Source organism: Colobus angolensis, unplaced genomic scaffold (assembly GCF_000951035.1).
Source record: "Colobus angolensis palliatus isolate OR3802 unplaced genomic scaffold, Cang.pa_1.0 Scaffold282, whole genome shotgun sequence".
Lineage (NCBI taxonomy): Eukaryota > Metazoa > Chordata > Mammalia > Primates > Cercopithecidae > Colobus > Colobus angolensis.
The window spans coordinates 1,284,381-1,294,624 of record NW_012116066.1 but is presented as its reverse complement, the minus strand read 5'-3'; the positions used below and the strand labels follow the sequence as shown (position 1 = coordinate 1,294,624).

Sequence of the window (10,244 nt, the reverse complement as noted above, 5' to 3'; positions counted from 1 at the left end):
TTTTTTTTTTTTTTCAGTAGAGATGGGATTTCACCATGTTGGCCAGACTGGTCTCGAACTCCTGACCTCAGGTGATTCACCCACCTTGGCCTCCCAAAGTGCTGGAATTACGGGTGTGAGCCACCTCACACAGCCGACTACAACCTTTTCATAAAGCCATTTCAAAGTCTGTAACAAGGGCTTAAAAATGCTCTTTTTTTTTTTTTTTCTTTTGAGACGGAGTCTTGCTCTGTCACCAGGCTGGAGTGCAGTGGCACAATCTTGGCTCACTGCAACCTCCGCCTCCTGGGTTCAAGTGATTCTCCTGCCTCAGCCTCCCAACTAGCTGGGACTACAGGCACGCACCACCAAGCCCAGATAATTTTTGTATTTTTAGTAGAGACAGGGTTTTACCATGTTGGCCAGGATGGTCTCAATCTCTTGACCTCGTGATCCGCCCACCTTGGCTTCCCAAAGTGCTGGGATTACAAGCCTGAATCACCGCACCTGGGCCCCAAATGCTCATTTTTAGGAAACTTTAATCCAGTAAACTCAGTCCTAGGAAATTTATGTTAAGGAAATAGTCAGAGGTGTACAAGAAGATATATGTACAGGGATGTTTCTTGCAGTAGTTTTGTAATGGCGAAATTTTGGAAACAACATGAATGTTTAACCCTAGGGAAATGGTACAGTCTCAAAACAAAATATTATACAGCCATCAATATGAGTAGTTTTGAAAATGTTTTGTTCGACGCATGAATATATTGTGAAATGATCAAATCATGGTAATTGGCATACTCATCACCTCAAACATGTATCATTTTTGGGGGTTGAGAGAGGATTTAGAATCCTTTTCTAGTTATTTTGAAAATCTTAATTTTATAAAATAACCACTTATTACTTTTGTAATCAGAAAAAAAAATAGCTCCTCCTAGATATTCTTGATATTCTTGACACACAGAGGTGCACTGACTTCTGGAGAAAGTGTCCTGGGATGAGGGTAGGGCCAAGGGTCTTGACGCAGGAAATAATACAAAATAGTTCTGTCACCCAGGCTAGAGTGCAGTGGTGCAATCTCAGCTTACTGCAACCTCTGCCTCCCAGGTTCAAGCAATTCTGCTGCCTCAGCCTTCCAAGTAGCTGGGATTGCAGACAGGAGCCACCATGCCCGGCTAAGTTTTTGTAATTTTTGTAGAGACGGGGTTTCACCATGTTAGCCAGGATGGTCTCAATTTCCTGATCTCATGATCCAACTGGCCTTGGCCTCCCAAAGTGCTGGGATTACAGGAGTGAGCCACCACAGCCAGCCTGTTTATTTTTCATTTTTTGTTTTTTTGAGACAGAGTCTCACTCTGTCGCCCAGGCTGGAGTGCAGTGACACAATCTCGGCTCACTGCAACCTCCACCTCCTGGTTCAAGCGATCCCACCTCAGCTTCCCGAGTAGCTGGGATTACAGGCATGTGCCACCATGCCCAGCTAATTTTTGTAGTTTTAGTAGAGATGGGGTTTCGCCATGTTGGCCAGGATGGTCTTGAACTCCTGACCTCAGGTGATCCACCCGCCTTGGCCTCCCAAAGTGTTGGGATTACAGGTGTGAGCCACTGCGCCTGACACAAAATAGTTTTCTTGTGCTCAGCTTCCCCTTCTCTGTGAATAGTCCAGTGTTTTCCTAAGAACATTACCTCCCAAGTACAGACTAGAAACGTGGCTGCCTTGGTTTGGACCCTTGCTTCTGAGCAAGTAGAATCTTGCTGACGAAGGGAATGGCATGTGGGGCAGTGACAAAGGGCAGGAACTACCTGCTTTCTGAATTTCCTGCTAAATTTCCTACTTAAAGCCCCGCATTTCATACTGTCCCCCTCATAGCTGTGGGTTATGCATCAGGAGTTCTGATTTGGTGCCTCTTGTTTACTTCTCTGCCACCTCTGCCTCCAGACCCAGGGTCAGGGAACCTCCTTTTGGCTCTGGCTGGGCAGCCACCTTGGTTAGTCCAGAAGGACTCGTGGCTCCCAGTGGGTCATCATAGCTTGGTACCATTCCATCTTATGTCAACTACTCCACCTTCCACCTGATCACAACCAGTCTTTTCCCAAACCTGGATCTTTTGAGGAAAGATGAGACAAGAAAATGTAGCAGACTCCACATGAACCCTTCTCTAGGCCTAGGAACACTTACTCAATACTCCTGCTTACTAAGAGCTAATCAGTATATGAAAGAAAGACACTCAGCAAGTTTGCCTGAAGGTTAACTCAGAGACCTGGGAATGAAACCTAGCTCTCCTGCTTCCTAGGCCCCTCTGTGCCATCTATTTTTAGCCAAGCTGCCCTGAGCCTTGTCTACCTTGTCTGAAAGCCAAAGTAGGCACACAGTTTGCTCATAAACATTCCTGTGCTTGCCAGCTCATGCTAGCCAACCATTTAGATGTTGGTTTTAAAATTGTGAGCCTTCCCTTGTACCTACCTCCTAGGGCCTGCAAAGAATACACACCAAGGGATCAACAGCCTGAGTTTTTCCCAAACCCAGTGACCTCAGTCAAATGCCCTCAATTGAGAGGCGTGTCTATTACTCGTTCATCTTGGCACAGGGTGCAGCAAATGACTCCCTCTCAGAGCCACTGTTCCTGGTCACAGTTCTTTGAGTGTGCTGACCTACTTTCTCCCCTTCACAGGAAAAACAGAAACCAATAAATGTCTCCAGTGAGTAATCTTGCTTTCAGGAGCACTGACTCTGTGTTTTGGCCTCTTGTCCTTTCCCTGCTCCATTATCACTCTGCTATAACCATAAGAAAATGATTCATGACTGAACTAGAATTCTGCTTGTTGTTTACTGTACCCATTCTGTAGCTGGGTTTTCAGAGCAACTATGGCCCACATATTGCAGGGACGGGGGCAGAGCCCTCCCTACCTTTCCTTTCCCTACTACAGTTCATTGCTAAATAGCATAATATGGACTAAAGTCGCTTCTGCACAAGAATGTTGGGAATCAACAGAGTATCTCTGGTTTGGCCACACATGTTATGTGACTGGTAGCATTATGGACTGAGAGGCATTCAGCTTGAGACTCCTGACTTGACTTACTATACACCTTTGGAGTGGGTCTCCGAGAAGAGTTAGGTTGCTCAACTCAGTTGCCTTGACAAGCAGAACCTCTTTGCTGAGCATGTACAGGTGACTCTCAAATACCCACACTGAGATTCTCTGTGGCTAATGGATTATTTTAGGCCTTCCGTACCCTTCACAATCTTCATGCTATTGCCCACTCCCTCCAGCCATCAACTGGAAGCAACTTGGAAAATACATGTTCATTTTAATGTCAGTCTGAGAAAAGTTAACTGGAGGAATAAATCTACTGGGGTTCAGAGGCAAAGTGTTGATAGGACATATAATGTATTCCAGAGTGCCTTTTGGATTATCTACTGGTTTTAATAATCTGGCATGTCTGTTCTCCATGACCATGGATAACTGAGTATATCTTATTTTGCTCCCCTATCCCTGGGCACTGTGTATCCTTTCTTCCTCACTTGTCCTTGTGTTTACAACAGATTATAACCAGCTTGCCTTCTAGAATCCTGTCAAATTTCATTTATATCGAATGTGCTGGCCAGGCGTGGTAGCTCATCCCTGTAATCCCAGCACTTTGGAAGGCCAAGGTAGGAGGATCACTTGAACCCAGGAGTTAGAGACCAACCCGGGCAACATAGCGAGACCTCATCTCTACGAAAAAATAAAATAAATAAATTAAAAATAGCCAGGCATGATGGCACATACCTGTAGTCCCAGCTACTTGGGAAGCTCAGGCGGGAGGACTACTTGAGCCTGGGAGGTTGAGGCTGCAGTAAGCTGTGATCATGCCACTGCACAACAGCATGGACAACAAAGCAAGACCCTGTCTCAACAAACCAGAAGTGCTAACATGGGCTTTTAAAAAGGTTCCAAGTCCTTTTCACCAGCTCCAAAGTCCTATTTGAAGTCTGGGCAACATGGCAAAACTCGTCTCTACAAAAAATACAAAAAAATAGTCAGCCATGGTGGCACACACCTGTAGTCTCAGCTACCTGGGAGTCTAAGGTGGGAGGATCACTTGAACCTGGGAGAGGGAGGTTACAGTGAGCTGAGATTGTGCCACTGCACTCCAGCCTGGGTGACAGAGTGAGACCCAGTTTCAAAAAAAAAAAAAAAATCAATCAATCAATATACATTAGGAAGCAATGAAGTTATTTTTTTAAAGCAAGTTGTAGACAGATGTATACTGGATGCTAGTATTTTTCCCACCTTGGATAGAAATTAATATACAAACAAGAGTATCTTTTGTTTGTGGATAGGTATATATGTAGCAAAACACAGACTGAAAGACTAAGCCTAATTCATGATAAGTCATTTCAACTACTTTGTATCATTCCATCATGTAAACATACCCTGATTATTTATATATTATCTTTTTGATGGACATCAGCTTATTTCCAATTTACGTATTTTGCAAGCTGTGCTGCAACGTACATCCTTTTATGTATCTCCCAGTGCATATGTGCAAAAAGTTTTCCGAGACCAATGAATACCTAGAATTAGAATTGTTGGGTCCTGCAGTATGCTTACTTTAAACTTTACAAAGTATTGCTAAATTATTTTCCAAAGTTGTTGTACCAGCTGGGCACAGTGGTTCACACCTGTAATCCCAGCACTTTAGGAGGCCAAGGTGGAAGGATGACTTGAGGCTAGGAGTTTGAGACCTGCCTGGACTACATAGCAAGACCCTATCTCGATTAAAAAAATACAAATATAAAATATATATAAAGAAAAAATTCATATTGTAGTCATAGTGGCCACAAGAGGCTGCACCTCAGCAACTAGCTGATCTCAGGCCAGCTGGGCCAGGGTTAGAGTGAACCCTTCCTCTGAAGAGCTGGGCAGGTAGCAGGTGGTAAGATAGGACATGGCTGCAGGCAACAGCCAGGAGTCTCTACTTCTAGAGTAGCCATTCATACTTCTGGTTGTAAAGTGTCTGTCCCCCACCCAATCATCTGAGTTGGAGGTAGGATGTGGATGAATGACAACAGGACCTCTGCATTGACAGAACTGGAGAGGGGAGGGGGGAACTGGGATGGGGAATGAGGATGAATCACAAGCAGCAGCAGAAGTGAGGGGAACAGTAGGGAGATAGGAAGGGTGATATTGCTAGTCACCAAAACAATGGGACAAAGATCCCAAAGACATTTCAGAGATCATTGAGTGGGTTGTCCCTCCCATTACAAGTTCAGAGCAGGGCCTTAAGGGCAGGGTTTCCAGAAAGGTGCCCACCAGACCTCAGCATTCACTGCCCAGGGCCACCTCAGGACTCTGCTTGCCATGTTTTGGTGCAGAGCTCCTTGGCTGCTCCAGCCATGGCTCAAATGAGCCCATGTGCATTTCGTGCCACTGCTCTGGAGAGCACAAATGTAAGCCTTGGCAGCATGCACCTGGTGCTGACTCTGGAGAAGTGCTGAGCGCATGAGTTGTGGAGCTAAGGTGGAATCTACTTAGATTTCAAAGGATATATCAGACAGTCTGGGGGCCTGGGCAGAGACTTGCTGCAGAGGCAGAGCCACTGCAGAGAGCCCCCACTAGGGCAATGTCTAGTGGAGCTGTGGAAAGCAGGATCCTGCAGAGTCTCCACTAGGGCAGTGCCTAGTGGAACCATGGGAGTGGAACCACTACTGGGACCCCAGAGCCGTAAAGCTACCAGCATACAGCGCCAACCTGGGAAAGTTGCAGGCATGAGACTCCAATCCGAGACAGCTGAAACATGTGCTGAGCCCAACAAAGCCATAGATAACGGCAGGGCTACCTGAGACCTTGGGGGTCCAGCCCCCGTCTTGGTGTGCCCAAGATGCAGGACATGGAATCAAAGGAGATTATTCTACACCTTTAAGACTTAATGTGGTTTTCTGTGTTGGGTTTTGGACTTTCTTGGGATCCCTTTCTTCTTGCCTATTTCTCCCCCTTGGAATGGGAATATCTATCTATGTCTGTCCCACTGTATTAGTCCATTCTTACACTACTATACAGAAATACCAGGCCGGGCACGGTGGCTCATGCCTGTAATCCCAGCACTTTGGGAGGCCAAGGGGTGCAGATCATGAGGTCAGGAGATGAAGACCATCCTGGCCAACATGGTGGAACCCCATCTCTACTAAAATACAAAAAATTAGCCAGGTGTGGTGGTGCGTGCCTGTAGTCCTAGCTACTTGGGAGGCTGAGGCAGGGGAATTGCTTGAACCTGGGAGGTGGAGATTGCAGTGAGTAGAGATCACGCCACTGCACTCCAACCTGGCAACAGAGCAAGATTCCATCTCAAAAGAAAAAGAAAAAAAGAAAAAAAGAAATACCAGAGATTGGGTAATTTATAAACAAAAGAGGTTAATTGGCTCCTGGTTCTGCAGGCTGTATGCAGATTCTGCAGGTTCTGCAGGAAACATGGTACTGGCATCTGCTCAGCTTCTGTGGAGGCCTCAGGAAACTTTCAATCGTGGCAGAGGGTGAAGGGGAAACAGGCATGTCTTACATGACTGGAGCAGGAGGAAGAGAGAGGGGAGGTGCTACACACTTAACCAGATTTCATGAGAACTCACCATCACGAGAACAGCCCGGAGGGGATGGTGCTAAACCATTCATAAAGGATCCACCCCCATGGTCCAATCACCTCCCACCAGGCCCCACCTCTAACACTGGAGTTTACGATTCAACATGAAATTTGGGCAGGGACACATATCCAAACCACATCACCCAGCATTGTATTTTGTAAATAAATAACTTGTTTAATTTTAATCTGTTTCCTCACAGCTGGAGGAAAATTTGCCTCAAGGTGAATTATGCCTTGAGTCCCACCCATATCTGCTTTAGATGGGACTGGACTTTGGATCTTTGAGTTGACACTGAAACAAGTTAAGAATTTTCGGGCTACTGCAATGAAATGAATGTATTTTGCATTGTGAGGACATGAATTTTGGGGACCAGAATAGAATGCCATGGTTTGAATGTGTCTCGTAAAGTTCATGTGTTGGAAACTTAATTCCCAATGGAACAGTGTTGGGAGGTGGGACATAATAAGAAGCGATTAGGTCATGAGGGCTCTACCCTCATTAATAGATTAATGTCATTATCTCAGGAGTGGTTTAGTTATTGCAAGAGTGGCTGTGTTATAAAAACAAGTTTGACTCTTCGTGTTCCCTTGCTCTTACCCTCTCTTGTCCTTCCGCCTTCCATCATGGCATGACGCAGCATGAAGGCCCTCATCAGATGCTGGCTCCATGCTGTTGAGCCTCCAGTACCATGAGCCAAATAAATTTCTGTTTATTATAAATTACCTAGTCTGTGATATTCTATTATAGCCATGTAAAACAGACTAGGACACTCTGCCTGTTTCAAAACCCTCCAGGGACTTCCAGTTACATTTTGTATAATGTCCAAACTCTTTACTTTGAACTAATAAGATATAGTAGCCCTTACCAAAATATCTGATCTTATCCCATACTATGCTGTTTGCGATGCTTCCAACTATAATTTGTTCTCTCTTCAGGGCCTTTGCACCCTGCGTAAAATGTTCTCTCGCCATCTTTCTCATCATCCACATCTCAGCTCTAGGATCAGCTCCTCGGAGAGGCTTTCCCTGGTCATCCCAACTCAGGAGCCCCCTACTGTGATCAGTATCTCATCGCATCACCCTGGTTTTCTCTCTCTCTTTTTTTTTTTTTTTTTTTTTGGTGGGGCTGGGGGGTTGACCTGGGCTATGGCTGGGTCAACTGCCTGCTTTATTCAACGGGAAATGCCCAAGTGGGACTCACCCCCACCTTTCACAATGTAAAGTGAGCAGGGAGCAAGGCAGGAAGCTAGAAAAATAACGCATGGATCCAGACGATCCAGAAAGACCCTACTAAGTCAGCTCAAGGCCAAGACTGGTTGGCATGAGAGAACAAAAGGTGACAGAAAAGCCTTGGGCAGCCTGAGCCACGATGGGCCTAGCAGAAGTAGTTGGGACATTCGTGGGCAACCAAATGCCAGGTTTGATTAAAAGTGTCCGTGACAGCCGGCTCCATGGGCCCTTTCTCTGTCGCTGCCAAGTTCTGCTCCAGCTTCTCCAGGCTGGACATGCCCAGGATGACTGCGTCTCCATGGGCACCCTGCAGCTGTAAGTGGTGGTACATCCACCAGAGGGTGGCCAAGGTCATACAGGGGGCACTGGCACCATACACAGCCTGGATGGCCTTCTCCACCAGGGCAATGGCCTTGAAGTGGTGCTCCTTCCAGAAGCGATTCCTGTAGGTCTCAGCCCAGCTGTTCCCAAAGAAGTGGCCCCTGGGCTGTTTCTTGCCTTTGTCCTCATACTTGTACTTGCCGGTCAGCAGGCCCCCAGCCAGAGGGTGTAGACATAGAACCTCAGTCCAAAGTGCCCGAGGCAGGGGAAGAGCTCCATTTCCACCTGCCAGGTGGTGGCATTGTACATGCCCTGGGACACAGTTGGCAGGATCCAGTCTTTGCTTTTATTTATTTATTTATTTTTGAGATGGAGTCTCACTCTGTGAGTCTGGAGTGCAGTGGCACCATCTCGGCTCACTGCAAGCTCCGCCTCCCGGGTTCACGCCATTCTCCTGCCTCAGTCTCCTGAGTAGCTGGGACTATAGGTGCCCACCACTACACCTGGCTTTTTTTTTTTTTTTTTTTTGTATTTTTAATAGAGACAGGGTTTCACCATGTTAGCCAGGATGGTCTCGTGATCCACCCACCTCAGCCTCCCAAAGTGCTGGGATTACAGGCATGAGCCACCGCGCCTGGCCCAGCCTTTGCTCTTGCAGAGCGTACAGATCTCTGCCACTTCTCAGCCGGCATAGTTGGAGAGGCCAAGTTCCATGAACTTGCCTTCCTGGTGCAACTGGTGGCAGGCACACAGCGTCTCTTCCATTGGGGTGCTGTGGTCAGGTGCATGTAGGTAGAAGAGGTCCACTTGGGGACACTGCAGCCTCTTCAATGACGTCTCCAGCTGGGACCGGACATTGTCAGGCTTTAGTGATTTTCCCTCCCAAGGGTTGGCCTTGGTGGCAAATTTCACTCAGTAGTCGCCGCTGCCCAGCCCCAGGCCGCCCAGGATGGTTTTGGACTGGCCATCGCTGTATGTGAAGGCCATGTCCAGCTTGGTGTGGCTGCACTTCAGGAAAGCGTGCATGGCCGTGGCACTGGCGGATGCGTCCATGTGGCCCCCCATCTCCATGGTGCCTAGCACCATGGCATGCCAGGCCAGAATGCCCAAGGCGGCCCGCGTTGGCGGTGGACGGGACATGGCTAGCATGCAGGCCTCGGGTGGCAGGGAGCGACCTGCGCAGTGGACCGCAGCGTGGGGCATGGTGCGAGACTCGGCGCTCAGCATGGCCATGGCGCCTGCCCCTCACCCTGTTTTATTTTCTCCCTACCACTTAACATTATCTCAATTGTCTGTCCATTTATTGGTTTGCTTATTATTATATATTTTCACCACCACTAGAATGTAAACTTCATGAGAATGGCAATCTTATTTGCCTCTGTCCTGCTGAATGTCTAGCAACTAGTTCAGTACTTAGCAGGTGCTCAGTGGATTATTTGTTGAATAAATGAGTCAGGATATGGACCGGCCTTGTTGAAACCATGGGAAATATGTGATCATATGATCACTTCAAGGAGAGCCTGAAGAGTTAAATGTGGATTATAAAGGAAGGAGCAGAGGAAAGAATGCCTACAAAGCAATTTGGAGGAACAACCAGGGTAGTAGGAGGAGAAACAGGAAAGTGTGGTGTTACAGAAGGCAATCCTACTTCTCTCCCCAAAAGCAACCAATGCTAACAGATGGGTGGGTATTCTTCCAAATCATGTTCTATATATTTACATACATTCACAAATGTTTATATTACATGCATATGTAGTTTTGGTTTTTATATAAATGAGCTCATAGTACATGTATTATTCTATCACTTGCTTTTTAAAAAAAAAAAACAGCTTTTTTGAGCTATAATTCGTACACTACACAATTCACACATTTAAAGTGTGCAGTTCAATTGTTTTTAGTATATTCATGGATGTGTGCAACCACTGCCATAGTCAATTTTTAGAGCATTTTCATCACCTCAGAAACAAACCCTGTATCCTTTAGCTATCGCCTCTTTATCCCCCAACCTTTAGCAACCACTAATCCACTTTCAGTCTCTATAGATTTCCCTATTCTGGACTTTGATATTAATGGAAGAATATGTAATATTTTGTGACTG

General features: G+C 46.4%; 1 pseudogene; it reads right to left on the bottom strand.

Moving 5' to 3' along the window:
• Positions 1-7,970: 7,970 nt before the first annotated feature.
• LOC105516492 lies at positions 7,971-9,373 on the bottom strand (annotated as a pseudogene).
• Between the last annotated feature and the right edge of the window lie 871 nt (positions 9,374-10,244).